The sequence below is a fragment of the Podarcis vaucheri genome, assembly GCF_965113315.1.
Source record: "Podarcis vaucheri genome assembly, chromosome: 7".
Lineage (NCBI taxonomy): Eukaryota > Metazoa > Chordata > Lepidosauria > Squamata > Lacertidae > Podarcis > Podarcis vaucheri.
In genome coordinates this window covers 24,491,546-24,507,764 of record NC_138765.1, presented here as the reverse complement: position 1 = coordinate 24,507,764, position 16,219 = coordinate 24,491,546, and the positions used below count along the sequence as shown (strand labels likewise).

Genomic DNA, 16,219 nt, shown 5'->3' with positions numbered 1-16,219 from the left:
CTTGTGCACAAGCATTTAATGTCCCCGCTACAGAGATTTCTGTGGTCCTCCGGTGTGAATGCAGAATTGTTTTTGTCGAGTCCTCTTCTCCTGCGTGGAGGTGGCGGATGAGGGGGGTGGCAGTGGAAGTGAACAACATGTTACCTGAATGGCATGTGTCCTGGGGGAGCCGTCCGATGTGGTTGACTCAAGCCTAGCTTCCTTTGCATCAGACTGAAGGTCCAGACCCCCGGTTCAAAGCAAATAAATTTACCTTTCTGTTGGAAGGCTGGCTCCGAGGAGGTTTGGATTAACTTTACTAGCAGTGTCAACACGCTGCAGCTGAGTAAATCGTAGCTCAACAAGAACAGCATCTTCATTTTCAAAATTAGCTCTATTACCATTTTGAGTGGGGAGAAATAATTTAAGGGGTTTGTTGGACCAGGATAAGAAGTGTGCTTTGATCCTCTTCTGCAAATGTAGAGAGGCAATACAGTGTTCTGAACGAAACTGGCTTATACTGATTCATTGCCCATTTGAAAGGAGTGAATTATGGGGAGCAATTTTGGTGGGGTGTTTTTGTGTGTGTCTGTGAGATTTTTCTAAAGGATTCACGGGGTGGGCAGGTTTACTATTGCTGACGATACTGGTATGGTCTCTCTTTCTCTAATTCTAAAGCTGCAACATGACCGCAGATGCTCCAAGTTATGCTGCTTCATGGCGAAAGCATCATCTGCTTGCAGATGAAGGTGGGGTATTAAAGGAAGGAGGACTGAACTACAGAGAGGGCAATGAAGTGTTCCAGATAGTATTTCTTATAACAACAACAACAATTTTATTATTTATATGCCGCCCATCTGACTGGCTTGCTCGAGCCACTCTGGACAGGCACCCACAGCTTCCCAGAGATGGCACCTATGGTTCTATTGATTCTTAAAAGATCTTATTATAGTTGGATCAAATGTATGTCAGTGAAGGATCACTGGCGTTTCCTGAAACGTATGGCCATTTCAGACTGTTTGTGTTTTGGGGTGGGATTCGATCATTTGCTGGAAAGGAAGGTGGTGATCAGGTGCAACAAACCTGCTTTCCCGAAAGATAGAGTGGTTTTGCAACAAGGGAAGTGACAAGAAAATGTGCTGGAAAGTTTGGGATAATACTTACATTGGCACAGTGTCATCTAACCTCCCTGCAAAACAAACCAGAATGAATGCATTGAGCAGCCAACGTCGTTTAATCTCCAAACAAATCAGGATGAATACTGGATTTAAACAGGTTGTATGAAAGCACTTATAATGCTTTCCTAAAAAAATGATCTCTCAGTACATTTCCAAGCACAATTCAAAGTCTTGGTGCTGACCTTTAAAGCTTTGGCCCTGGATACCTGAAGGAGCATCTCCATCTCCATCATTCAGCCTGGACACTGAAGTCCAGCTTCGAGGACCTTCTGGCGGTTCCCTCATTGCAAGAAGTGAGTTTACAAGGAACCAGGCAGAGGGCCTTCTAGGTGGTGGGTTCTGAACGCAGCAAACCCAGAAGTGGGTTTGCCGCTTGCGCATGCGCAGAAGCACTGTACGGTGCTGCGTGCATGCACAGAATAGGCACCTCTGGTTATGAAAATTTCAGGATACGGCCGGGCCTCTGGAACACATCCCGTTTGTAATTGGAGGTTGTTGTTGTTTAGTCGTTTAGTCGTGTCCGACTCTTCATGACCCCATGGACCAGAGCATGCCAGGCACTGGAGGTACCATAATAATAATAATAATAATAATAATAATAATAATAATAATAATAGGTGCATTTGTTTTGCTTTCTGTCCATTGCGTAGCTGGTATGCTGTGCTGTGCTGGCCTCATTGCAAAAGTTACTTCTCATTGCATTTCATTAAGTTCTGGTTGCTTTCCACGAGAGGCTGGTCCTCAGCGCTTTGCACAGTTCTTCGGTGCTTCTCTGTGAGAGTGTGACTCCTCTTGTCAAGCCTGTTTTTGCTGTCACCGTGGCTCTCCTGTTGCCAGGGCAGCGACGAGCTGCACAATGACTTGGGGTGGTGGAAGGTCTGCATTCGAGAACTTACTTTGATCGGCGGGCCGTGAGCCAGGAAGGGATTTAGGTGAGCCACGGGCTGGCTCCCTTGTGTTGGGGGAGCAGCGTGACCCCGCACACAGAGCAGGCATCTAGGCTGGCTGGCTGGCTGGTTCCCTGCTCTTGGCATCCTCAGCATTACAGAGTCCTGCTCAGTGATCCGCTGCGTGATACTGAGCTCTGCCCCTCTGGCTAGTGGAAGGAGTGTTGGTAACAGTAGTTGGCGGCTGGAGGGGGAGAGGCAAGTGGTGGCAGATGTTGCTAATGCCAAAAGCTTCACAAACAGGATTAGGCAAGCCGGGGCTATAACTACTCCAGCTGTGCACAGCTGTAGCTGAGCTTTCACAACAAGCTGCTCCCCCCCCTTTTTTTGAATTGGGAACTAATTTGGCAAAGGGTTCTTTTCCCTGCTGTGAATTTTAAGTTGTCTGTAAGGCTATGGAGGGAATGCCGGAAAGGCAGCCATGCCTTGTGCTTTGTGGAAGCTTGCAATCCACTTTCTTTTTTTTAAAGGCAGCGCTTTGCAAGATGGGCATTCTCTGTTTCTCCATGTTTGCTTTGGGAGGGGGAATTATTGTCTTCCTGTTTTACCCTTTCCCCTTATTTAAAGGGCAAGGCGTGAACTGCCCAGGATACTGAGCATTCCAAGTTTGTTCATGTCGTTGTAGTTTTTGGTGTGTGTGCGCAAATTAACTTCTGCGTCTGTTACCTTCTCTTACTTTTATATGGTCAAAATTTTGTTTTGTAGTTGTCCAAGGACTAGAAGCAATTAAATGAGTCTGATCTGATCTCTTTTACACAGTAGGACAAAAAGGCATATATTTCTATCTCTCTCTCTCTATATATATATCTATATATATACTGTTGCTTTTATTTGTATTTCATTTAAATATTTCTAGCTGACCAGCTTTTAGGGCAAAGGATCCACAAACTGACTTTTGTAAAACACAATATAGTATTTATTTATTTCGTAAGTTTTATACGCTGCTTGATTGTAAAATAAATAAAAAATAAAACAATAAAATGACATTTGAAAAGAAATAATCTTAAACATTCATAAATTAAAACCAGCAGAACCGGAGTGGGTGGGGCAACCCAGTCAGTTGGGTGACATATTATTATTATTATTATTATTATTATTATTATTATTATTATTATTATTAGATTAAAGCACACATCAGCATTCTAGATATTGGAGTAGGCTTATCTAAACATAAATGTTTTTAGCAGACACTGAAAGAAAGTACCGTGAAGGCACCTGCTTGATTCTAATCTTCAGGGAGTTCCAAAATGTAGGTGCTCCTACACTAATATGTTGTTTCAAGAAAATGCAGCCCTTTAAGAAGCAGCTGAAAGCGATTCACAAACCAGTAGCACACCACCATATGTTTATGAAAACAATCTGAATCCAACACAGCACTATTATTCTTCCTGGGAGTTGCAGTCCAATATATCTGGTGGGTACCAGGTTAAGGAAGAATGCTTTCGCTTGTCCCCATTGTGGCCAATTTTTTCCACTTCTGCTCCATGAATTTTATCAGTTTCCCCTGCCTTTTTAGAGATGTCTAAACTGGTGACCATCATAGAATCATGGAAGTGGGAAGGGACCCCAGGGGTCATCTAGTCCAACCCCCTGCAATGCAGAATTCTCAACTAAAAGCATCCCTGACAGATGGCCATCCAGCCTCTCCTTAAAAACATCCAGGGAGTCTGCCACCTTCTGAGGGTGTCTGTTCCACTGTCAAACAGCTCTTACTCTTGCTGTCATCACATTAAAAAGGTAAAGGTAAAGGACCCCTGACAGTTAAGTCCAGTCGTGGCCAACTCTGGGGTTGCGGCGCTCATCTCACTTTATTGGCCGAGGGAGCCAGTGTACAGCTTCCAGGTCATGTGGCCAGCATGACTAAGCCGCCTCTGGTGAACCAGAGCAGCACATGGAAATGCCGTTTACCTTCCCGCCGGAGCGGTACCTATTTATCTACTTGCACTTTGACGGGCTTTTGAACTGCTAGGTTGGCAGGAGCAGGGACCGAGCAACGGGAGCTCACCCCTTCATGGGGATTCGAACCGCCAACCTTCTGATCGGCAAGTCCTAGGTTCTGTGGTTTAACCCATAACGCCACCCGCGTCCCACAATGCCCCTTAAAATATACAAAAGCAAAGAACTGGTCCTTTCCTGCACCATGCAAAGCTCACATAGCATGTAGCCGGCTCCCACACCTCTGGACACATTTTGGCAAATTCAAAAAATTCGCCCGGACAGAAATTTTACCCCTGAAAAAGAGGACATGTCCTGGAAAAAGGGGACGGGTGGCAACCCTAGCATGGAAATGCATGTGTTTGTGAAAATAACGTGCAAAAGTGTGTCGTGCTAGGGGAAATCCCTTGGAAAAATGTATACATTGCTGCAAACTGTATACAAGTATGTGTATTCAGGTGACATTCGCACTAAAATGCTGCTGCTGCCTTTTTAAAAAAGAAAATCGTGAATTGCTTCCAGCTATATATGGAGAAGTGAATTTAAGGAGTGGGAAAATGTGAAATGGAGAGCCCGTCCCTGCACAGTCAAGTATCCATCCAACCACAGTTGTTGGCTGATGGCCTCCATCCAGGTTGGAAGCTTGCAAATTGCACGGGCTTGCTTTGCCCGTGTGCAAATATACAACAGAGGTTTGGCTTGGAGTCTGCAATCGTTGCTTTCTTCTGCTAGGTGGGTGTGACCCTTTTCTGGGGCAGACTAGCCCTGATTAACAATGGTGCCATCAGGGCAGGACTTTGGGGAAGGAGCCAGGGCTCCACTCAGCAGAATGCCAATGCAACCGGGCTGGCTTACCCACATTTTAAAGTAATAAACGTTGCAGGCTAAGGGGAAGGTCTCTCCACAAGACAGTTCAGCCCAGGCTGTAAATTAACTTGGGCCACTGTTCATTAGCCCTGTGGAAAGTTGTTGTTGTTTTTTTTTTTAAAAGGAACTCGCCCCCCTTTCTCCCTCGATTACCTTTGCTGCTACAGTGGTACCTCGGGTTACATACGCTTCAGGTTACAGACTCTGCTAACCCAGAAATAGTACCTCAGGTTAAGAACTTTGCTTCAGGATGAGAACAGAAATCATGCTCTGGCAGTGCGGTGGCAGCAGGAGGCCCCATTAGCTAAAGTGGTGCTTCAGGTTAAGAACAGTTTCAGGTTAAGAACGGCCTCCGGAACGAATTAAGTGCTTAACCCGAGGTACCACTGTATTTAGCATTTATTCTGCGCTGGTAGTGTGCTGCTAATGAGCAGAAACTTGCAAGGCACTTTCTTTTGTGTCTGTTAAGAGTATATAATACTTAGAGAGGGGAGGGAACAGGGTCTTCTGTAGGCTATGTTGAGGCACCCACACCTGCTACTTCACTGCTTCCTGTAGAAGCTGAATTGTACCCGCAGGAAAATGCTATATCCCTTAAAATAAACAGTGCCCTTTTGTGAAGTGTTTGTGTGTGTATGCATGCATGTGTGTGTGTGTGTCAGGCGCGCGCGCACACACACACACACACACACACACACACACACACACATATATATGCATCTAAGAAAACAGAAGAAAGCCACAGGATAAAAATACAGTTTCCACTAGGCAACAGCCATTGAAAACAGCGAGCTTCTGAATTGCTGCTCAGATCTGTTTTCCAATCTGGAAGGTGTCCCCCCCCCCCTATTTCCCCTTTTGGAAGCTGCCTCTCTACTGAGTCAGGGATCATTAGTCCATCTGTTCCAGAATTGCCTCCCTTAGCCTTCCCCAACCCCCCAACCTAGTGCCCTCGAGGTGTTTTAGAGACCACAACTCTCCTCAGTTCCAGCTAACATAGGGAACAGTCAGGGATGATGGGGGTTGTAGTCCAACATTCTCTAGAGGACCACAGGTGGTTTTTTTAAATTAAAAAAATCTTATCTTCATTGCTCTCAATAGGAACTTCGCTATATTTCTTGCTTCTAATCTTATTTGAATTGGAGTGAAGGGTAAAACCATAATATCCAGATGATCTTCTTGGATACAGAGAAGCAGGGCTTTTTTTCATCGGGAACTTTCCAGAACTCAGTTCCGGCACGTCTCAGGTACAGAGCCGTAGCTAGGTCTGGTGGAACGCTCTCTCACAAGAGACCAGGGCCCTTCAAAATTTGGCATCCTTCCGCAGGGCCTGCAAGACGGAGCTGTTCCGCCAGGCCTTTGGCCAGGGTTCAGCCTGACTCATTTTCTCTTTGTATAAGAACAAGCACGAAGGAGGTTTCCTAGCCCACTCACAGGTCCTTATAATATCAGTGGAAACAGTTGGTCCTGGCGAGTATTAACTGCTTTCAGTTTTAACCTGAGGATTGTCATTTGTCCATTTAATCTTAATTTATTTGAATTAATTTTGGGATGCATTTTAATCGATTGATTGCTTGTTTTTATGCATATGGTATTATTTAAATGGTGTTAGCCGCTTTGAGCCCGGTTCCGGCTGGGGAGGGTGGGGTACAAATAACAATTTATTATTATTATTATTATTATTATTATTATTATTATTATTATTATTATTATTATTTATGTGATCTTGCACCCCTGGCAGAATTGTTCAGATTGCGCCCCTGAGCCACAGACAAAATAGCTCTTCCCTCCGCCTCTCCTCCAACCCCACCTCCACCCATTCAATTCACCCTCTATTAAAAACCATTTCTTATGAGGCAATAATCAATATTTATATTTATGCACAAAAACATACAAAACCATGTAAAAGGATCAAATTGAGAAACAAGGACACACAACATATATGTATGTATGTATGTATGTGTATAATATATATATATCCCTGAACTCCTCTTTCCCCTGCTGCTTCTGCTGTTCTGAAAGTCAAGGTCTGGGAAAGGCTCTCAGGGCTGGAGGGTGGAGCAAAACAGGTGGAGAAGCCATTGCCTGCAGAAAGTTTCTCTCCTCTCAGTCAGGTTTCAAGGTCTCAGTGTACCAGACACCATATGACTGGAGTCTGATGAACGTAAGATACAAATGTGTCTATGCTCATAGCCTTCCTTCCTTCCTTCCTTCCTTCCTTCCTTCCTTCCTTCCTTCCTTCCTTCCTTCCCTCCCTCCCTCCCTCCCTTCCCAAGCTTGTGAAATATAGTAAGGAGAGTCTGGATGAAATGCGAAAGCCATTTGGTATCCTTGACAGGGAGCATCTTCTAAGGGGAAAGAACCGTGGCTCATTGCAAATGCAAGTCCAGTCCCTGCCATCTCTAGGTAGGACTTGGAGAGATCCTGTCTGACAGCCCAGAGGTGCGCTGCCAGTCAGTGTTGACAGTGCTGAGTTAGATTGACCCAGTGGTCTGACTAGGCGTAAGGCAGCTTGCTGTGTTCCTTTCAATCTCTAAATGGCTTGGGACCTAGGTACGCAAGGGAAAGCCAATTCCTATAGCAGCATGCCTGTTTACTAAGATTGTCCTTAGAGACCTTCTCCATGTATCTTTGGTAGGAGAGGTACATTAAGTATTTGATCTGTACAGTGGTACCTCGGGTTACATATGCTTCAGGTTACAGACTCCGCTAACCCAGAAATAGTGCTTCAGGTTAAGAACTTTGCTTCAGGATGAGAACAGAAATTGGGCTCCGGCGGCGCAGCAGCAGCAGCAGGAGGCCCCATTAGCTAAAGTGGTGCTTCAGGTTAAGAACAGTTTCAAGTTAAGTACGGACCTCCGGGTCAAATTAAGTACTAAACCTGAGGTACCACTGTAGTAGCACCCAGACATGTCTTGCATCAAAATAATGCAATCTTTTAATGTGTTCTTATTTGCCAAAGCATTTTTGATCCAGGGGGCAGGGTCCGATTAAGGCCACATTCACACCTAACATTTAAAGCTTTATGTTATCACTTTAAATAGTCATGGCATTCCCCCAAAGAATTCTGGGAGCTGTAGTTTGTTAAGGCTGTTGAGAGCTATTAGGAAACCCCTGCTCCCCTCAGAAAGCTACAATTCTCAGAGGCAATCCCTCTTCAGGAGGAACTCTCCAAATCCGTTCCAGACAATATTAGATTGTATTGCATTGCATGCAATTGCACCCAATATTCTTTTGCAAAGAAATTCCCCATGATATGATGCACTGTGTATGCTCTTTTCACTAATATATTCATTTCTATCTCCACGTTACCCTAGCAAATGCAATTTTGTACATGTTGCTTGTCCAAAGAGCTGCATTGCAAAATTCAGTGAAGTGCACATTTTGAAGACCAGCTAAGTTTCGGTCCCATATTGTTTCAGTAAGTGTGAACTACATAGCTTTGCCTTCAAATGCAAACTCAACTGAATTTCTTCCCCGTCCCTAGTAACAAACGCTTTGGGTCTGCAGCTATTGTTTTGGGGATGCTTCCTAAGGCGTACTGTATCAGAAGCGAAGCAGCCCCAAAGCTCATGCAATGTGAAGAAAAACAAACACAAGAGAGTGCCTATCTATGACTTGACATTTCCTCTGCTGGACAATAAAATCATTGTTTTGCTGCCTGCCTCTTTTATGCCTGGGCTTTCAACTGGGAGATGCCTTCCAGAGCCAACCAGGAAGAACGCAGAGCCTTTTCAAGGGTCTGTCATGTTGTGCTTGGGTCTTTTTTCCTTTCTGGAATCCTACTGTGCCTCTTGCTTTCTCTTCCTTCCTCCTTGGCAGAACCTTTTTGCAAAGTTTTGTCTGGAATATGTCCTTGAACTTTGATAATGGCTCTGAGTTGCTTGGATGGAGCATGGAGAAGGGTGTGTGTAGAAGCTACCCTACTCTATAAAGAGTCCCCATTGCTTCTGGCCCTATTTACCTCTAGCATATGACCTGTGGACGATTTGACCAGAAAGGAATAAGGCCTTGGACAGAAGAAATGTTCTCCGCCCCTAACTTTGTGAACCACCCTTGTCTACTGCATCACACTGGTTTTAGTCACACTGGCATTTATTTATTTTTAATTTTATTATTATTTTACAAGTGTAGAACTATAACAAAACAAAATGCACACCCATATTTAGAGATTTCTCTGACTCTCCAGACTTCCCACCTTCCCCTCCACGGGTCCTGTTGTCCACCTTTTCAACTGCATATTATTTCATAGTCCATATTTGATATCTTTCCATATTGTCCATGGCATTTGCTATATCACAAGTGTTACTCCGACCTGGTGGAATGCTCTGTCCCATGAGACTAGGGCCCTTCAGGATTTAACCTCCTTCCATCAGGCCTGAGCTATTCCGCCTGGCCTTTAATTTGAATTCAGCCTGATCTTTTATTTCCCTTCCCTTTTATGAAGATCGTCTGCTCTGAGACCCCACAGCTAATTCTCTCCTGGTCTCCTCACTGGCCCAAGTAGGACCAATTCAGCCAGCTAGCCCTGGGGATGATCTAATGCTTATTTCCCCTAAATTGATTTTTGAATTTTATTGTTATTCATGTTTTTATACTGTATTTTATGCTGCTTTTATAATTAAGTGTTTAAAATTTGTTGTTAGCCCCCCTGAGCCCGGTTTTTAAACCGGGAAGGGCGGGGCATAAATATAAATTTATTATTATTATTATATTATTACTAAAATCCTGCTAATGTTTCCATCTGCTTACAATGATCTCCTAAATAAATTATAATTTTTCCCCCATTCTTTATTGAAGTTTTTGTCTTCTTGGTTTCCGGTCAATTTTGCCATTTCGCTGTACTCCAACAGCTTGGTTTGGCATTCCTCTCTGGTAGGGACTTTATCTTCTTTCAATCTCTGGACTAGTAACATCCATGCGGCTATTGTCGAATACATAAAAAGACATTTCTGCCCCTTTGGGATATCGGTACCTACAATTCCTAACAAAAAATCACAGTGGCAAATGTGATGGCTATTGAGCCCCTGCCCTGGCAGGCAACGCAAGGAATAGCTTCCTGCCTGTGAAAGTGTATGTTGTCAATTATAGCATCTCAGGAGCATTACATAATAAATAGCATGAACGGTAGCAATGCATATGGATTGATGAGCCTTTCCTGCTGTTAACCACCCTGTGAGAGCTGCATGGATCATGCGTCTTGACGGATCCTAATGTAAGTAGGGCTGGATGATAGATTGATTTCTTCCAAAATCAGTTTGAAGTCCGTATCGTGATACTGGTTTAATAATTTTTGACCTGACAATATATTGTGTGTGCGTGTTATGCAAAACCCACAATGTGGCAAGAACCATGAAGCTAGCCAATGCATAGTTCCATCCTTATTTCAGACATCATTGATATATCAGTATATCATGATGTTTAGCTGGTGATACATCATGATGTTGAAAACCAGGTATCTCCCTGCCCTAATTGCAATCCTTGCTTACTTTACAAGGAACAGCCTTTCCATAAGCTGACTGATCCTATTGTGTGTGCGGGGGAAGGGTGTGTGTGACAATGGAGCAATTTTCATTCATAATTTTATTTGTATGCCACTTTTCCACAAAAAAGAGCCATGCTCATAACGGCTTGCGGCAGAGGAAAGTGTTTCAAAATCAAACAGTGCAAATCCATTTCATGGCAGCATAAAATAGCAACACAATAGCACATTTCGAAAACAATGGCATTTCAGTACTATAAATACAAAAAGATTACACCTCCTGGCAGTAGCAAAAAATAACAAGGAATCTTCATAGCTTCATCCTGGTCCTATAAACATCCCTCTTGAGATGTTGCTCACAGTCCATCTCCTGCAGCAGCTTCTTATAAGACTTGCAAAGGCATGGGGTGGGTGGGGGTGGTTTAGCTGAAAACACCCTTCCCATGAAGTTAGCACCATGATGATGCAGGCATTCTAGAACCTAACTAGCATATTCTGATAAAAAATCAGCTGGATGCGCCTTACAAAAGTGGGCACTAGTCAAAGCACATGCCTCGCCTAGGGGTCTAAAGGAGCATTTCCGTTCCAGCCCATTTTTGTTGCATGCAGCACTGTTTCTGTTCCGCTGCAGTTTAGCTTCTGACAGCTATGCTATTCGTCTCACTGTCCACGGCGGCAGAATGTTATGTACTTAAATAAGGGTCATCATTGCATTATTCCACACCATTCGTTTCAAAGCAAAGACCATCATTAACATGCAAATCAAAGACCAGGCAAACGGTGGTAGTGGTGGGGTTAGAAGGGAGAAGCGATCAGTTACGTACTGTTTTGCGTGGTAAAAATAACAATGTTGAATACCGCTTGTATTCACTGGTTTGATTTCCGTTCAGGACGTGGGACGAATAAGCAAGCATTGACATTTTCTGCTTCTTTCCCCATTCATGTTGGGAGTTCTCCTCCTCCTCCTTATCCTACATCTGGAATAAAATCCAGGAAGATGACAAGTGAATTTCTGTTTGTAACCTGTCAGGGCAGCTCTTGCAAGTTCCTGATGCCAAAGATAAAAGCATTAAAGAGTTGAGAAGTTCCGGCTTTGGCTCTTTATTTCCAGGGTCAGGTATGGGTGATTCCCATGTTGCAATCAAGAAACATGGAAAGATATCTTTTTGTAATAGATCCATGTATGTGTAAGCAAGAATGCATCACACCCATGGCCGGATTTACGTTTGATGAGGCCCTAAGCTACTGAAGGTAATGGGGCCCTTTATATTTCCAGCTGTCCTTTGTCAACAACAAATTGCCGCTGTTTTTTGTGTTGAATATATACTATATGGTAACTTATGGACCTAATAGGTATCTAAAGCCATTTGCACATAACAAAATATGTATTTAATCAAAGTAACTGATATAGAAATGAGCAAACCAGTGATATTTTAGGGAGCAGGCTAGCAGGCGGGGCCCAATACTTACATCATAGGAGCCTCCACAACACAAAACGCTGTTGCTGTATGTAGGTTTTATTTTATTTGTTTTTTATCTTATATTTTGGAAATGTACATCCAGTTTCCCCCCTTTAATTTTTTTTGAGGCCCCCAAGAGAGTGAGGCCCTAAGCTATAGCTTGTTTAGCTTATACGTAAATCCGGCACTGATCACACCCAAAGGTGTATATTATTATTTTTTAAAGGACCAAAGTTTAGATGTGAAGTTCATAGTTTTGCCCCTTCATGTCTGTGTTGCAAAAAAATATTACAAGCCAGGATTTTTTTTGGAGGAGGGGGAAATGATTGGTAACATTGTGTAAAGAGGCACTTGAACCCATCAGCATTATCGAGATCAAGAGTTGCTCCTCCTCATACCTGCTATTTGCAATGGGAGGAAAAGAGTATGTGTGTTCAATTTCACTTGGGACCGGGGTGAGCAAAGGGTTAACTCCCCTTCATACGAATGGCCTTGATCTGGTCCACTTCTCTATACCAGATACACATTTTTAATATATATTACCAACAATGAAGAACCTATTTGACAAGCGCCACATCTACTTTAATTAGTTATCTTTTATATGTTTTCAGTTATTTGTGTTTTATCCGTGATTGTCTTAATTTTGGGATGTGACTTGATTCCCAGTTCTGGGGGGAAAGGCAAGATATAAATAAAATAATGAAAATATTTAATGTTTTAATTAAAAAAATAATATTAATAGTTTTTTTCTTGCTGCTATTGTTGTTGTTCCATCTGTTGCTTTTTACAAAAAGAAAACCTCAAAGTTTCTCTCACTAAAATGCATAATGCAGGATTCTGCCTGCAAAGTTATGGAAAAATATTTGGAAACCTAATGAACTAGAACTTGTAAATATTATGAAATTGCCATTCTGCTGTAGGAAAAATAGGAATTTTAGAGAAGCTATTGTTCACTGGTGTCTGGTAACTCCGTTTTTAAAGAGAGAACTAAGAATTCCAGGGCAAGCTGCTGATTTTTGCATATGTATAGATTGTTTCATAAATTGAATGTTTAGGTAATTGCCATTAAAGAGAAAAATGATGGCTAACAGTGTTATGCATTTTGTTACACACACACACACACACACACACACGCGCCCCCCCCATATGACCAGTCCAAAGATTTTTAATACTCAATATGTTAAATCTAATACTTTATTATAAAATGTATTAGGTTGTGTCCAGTTAAGCTGTTAAGAGTAGGCTCAGTGAAATTAATGAGCCTGTTAGTTGTGTCCATTAATTTCAATGAATCTACTCTGAGTAGGGACTAGCATTTGCTAAAACTCATTGTACTGTAATAGGCTTATGAAATAAATAGAGCCCTCCTAAAAAGAATACGATGCATTATGCATGCCTTAATTAAAATTAGAATACACATTAAAAACGTTAATCCAATTTGGTCTAGAGAGCCTGGGAGCGGGGGGGGGGGGGATTTGCATATGTTTTTACTCCTCCCCTCCACTTTTCCTTAAAGCGCTAAGGGAGCCTTTTTCATACACATGTTGCCTCAATTTTTAAGAGACCGCTGCTATTTTATTCCGAGGAATAAATTAGTCTCGAATAGTAATAAAAGCAGCTGGTTGCTTTGAATGTAGGGGGGGGGAATGGGGGGGTGCCTTCCACATAACATAATTAAAAATAAAGTTTGTGGCTATTAGATGTACAATAAGTGTTCTGTGTGCTGGTGTGAAATGCTCTAAACAAACAACTCTTTGCTCGTTTTGCAAGGCTGCCATACTTTTACTGCTGTCTGTTTTAATAGCAGCAGGGGATCATTGCGTACAGCTTTATTCCATTCTTTTTTTTCATTTAAAATAGAGTACTTGTATTCCATGTTATTCTCCGATGGGATTCATGGTAGGTTTTGTAGGAAAGTTCTCAAATCCCTGATTGGTGCTTTTCAAGGGACGTTCCGTCACTCAGAGTGGTAAAACAGAAGGTTTGCATGCAGAAGGTCTCAGATTTAATAGCCATTGTCACAGGCCACCTCTCCAGGTCCAGGGGCTACCACTGCTCTGCACTATATTTTCAAACGTTGATTGCTTCAGACCCTTGGCAAGAGACCATCAGTATGACCTGAACCCTGTGACGCTCGGGGATTTCCTTGTAGCTAAGCTTCTAAAAGGGACACGGGTGGTGCTGTGGGTTAAACCACAGAGCCTAGGACTTGCCGATCAGAAGGTCGGCGGTTCGAATCCCCACAACGGGGTGAGCTCCTGTTGCTCGGTCCCTGCTCCTGCCAACCTAGCAGTTCAAAAGCATGTCAAAGTTCAAGTAGATAAATAGGTACCGCTCCGGCAGGAAGGAAAACGGTGTTTCCAAGCGCTGCTCTGGTTCGCTAGAAGTGGCATAGTCATGCTGGCCACATGACCCGGAAGCTGTACGCCGGCTCCCTTGGCCAATAAAGCGAGATGAGCGCCGCAACCCCAGAGTCGGTCACGACTGGACCTAATGGTCAGGGGTCCCTTTACCTTTAAGCTTCTAAAAATTATTATGTAATCTTTTCAAGTTTGGTGAACTAATAGACTATATGGGACTGATTTTCAACCACATCGGCACTTGCCACCCAGGCTGATGGGTGCCTTTTGCAGCCTTTGATTTGCTAAGCAGGACCTCTGCGATTAGGTCTCAGAAAGCGAGATCTGTATCTGCTACAGTGTGGTTCTGCTTTCACAAGCAGCGTTTAGAAATCCTCACTCCAGAGGAAGATGGATATCGGCAGGCAGAAGGAATCTTCCACTCAGGAAAGGGTTGTTTTATAACTCATGCTAGGGCATTGTGCAGAACAAGCACATCTCAACCCAAAATGCTTCAATTACGAATTATTCCATTTATATCCCACCTTTCCTCCTAGGAGTTCAGGGTTGGGGACTCAGTTTCCCCCTCCCTTATTTTAATACTTACAACAACACTGTGAGGTTGGTTAGGCTGAGAGTCACCCAGTGAGCTTCACGGCAGCTGTGGCTGCTGATGTTAGCAATTACAGTGGTGCCCCGCAAGACAAAATTAATTCGTTCCGCAAGTTTTGTCGTCTAGCGAATTTTTCGTCTTGCGAATCACGAAATCCCATAGGAATGCATTGAAAATCAATTAATGCGTTCCTATGGTCAAAAAAAGTCCAAACAAAGCCAAATTTGGTACAACAACAGTTTATTAACTGCTCTTTAAAGTCACACATACTGTAAAGAGCAGTTCAAAAATTGAAGGGAAAATAAATTAACTTTATAAACAAAACATGTCTTTGTTTTTAGACAAAGGAAACAAAGTCGTGAGACGTTTTCGTCTTGCGAAGCAAGCCCATAGGTGAAATTCGTCTTGCGAGGCAAATCGAAAACGGAAAAAACTTTCGTCTAGCGAGTTTTTTGTCTTGCGAGGCATTCGTCTTGCGAGGTACCACTGTACCATTTTGTTGTTGTTGTGTATGTGTTTAAAAAAAGGATTGTATCATTTTTATGGATTTTAATCTTAGGTTTATCTATTTGACCTTCTTTTAAACTCCCTGTGGCTTGTGCAGAGGGTGGTATATAAATAATCTCTGAATAAATAAAATAAGCAGCTAAATGGGGATTTGAACCCTGGTCTGCTAGGTCCTAGTCCTGCACTCTAGCCACTACACCACACTGTCGTTTAGTCGTGTCCGACTCTGTGACCCCAAGGACCGGAGCACGCCAGGCACTCCTGTCTTCCACTGCCTCCTGCAGTTTCCTCAAACTCATGCTGGTAGCTTCGAGAACACGGTCCAACCATCTCATCCTCTGTTGTCCCCTTCTCCTTGTGCCCTCCATCTTTCCCAGCATCAGGGTCTTTTCCAGGGAGTCTTCTCTTCTCATGAGGTGGCCAAAGTATTGGAGCCTCAGCTTCACGATCTGTCCTTCCAGTGAGAACTCAGGGCTGATTTCCTTCAGAATGGATAGGTTTGATCTTCTTGCAGTCCATGGGACTCTCAAGAGTCTCCTCCAGCACCATAATTCAAAAGCATCAATTCTTCGGCGATCAGCCTTCTTTATGGTCCAGCACTCACTTCCATACATCACTACTGGGAAAACCATAGCTTTAACTATATGGACCTTTTATTTATATTAAGTATTTAGCCCTTTAGCCTTCTCTGTTTAGCAGCAGCTTGGCTGGGTCTTGGACATTCACATCACCAGACTGTCTGAGTCCTTCCTCATGCAGTGCGTGTGTTTTATTTACCACTAAGCTTTGCTGCCTCGCCCCTGTGCTAGTGGTTATGATCCTTTTGCTCCCCGACCCGTACATGGTAGCAATGGACAAGATGCATCTCTCTTGCAAATCTGAATGGCAGAAGAACAAGTTTGGTGTACGGAA

General features: G+C 43.1%; 2 protein-coding genes across 9 annotated transcripts in view; both read left to right on the top strand.

Annotated features, from left to right (window-relative positions):
- Positions 1-16,219, top strand: part of HIVEP3 (HIVEP zinc finger 3) — a 271,325-nt gene that overhangs the window by 26,197 nt on the left and 228,909 nt on the right. The gene's annotated exons all lie outside the window — the stretch shown is intronic.
- Positions 1-16,219, top strand: part of ZCCHC17 (zinc finger CCHC-type containing 17) — a 351,579-nt gene that overhangs the window by 138,743 nt on the left and 196,617 nt on the right. The window lies entirely within an intron of this gene.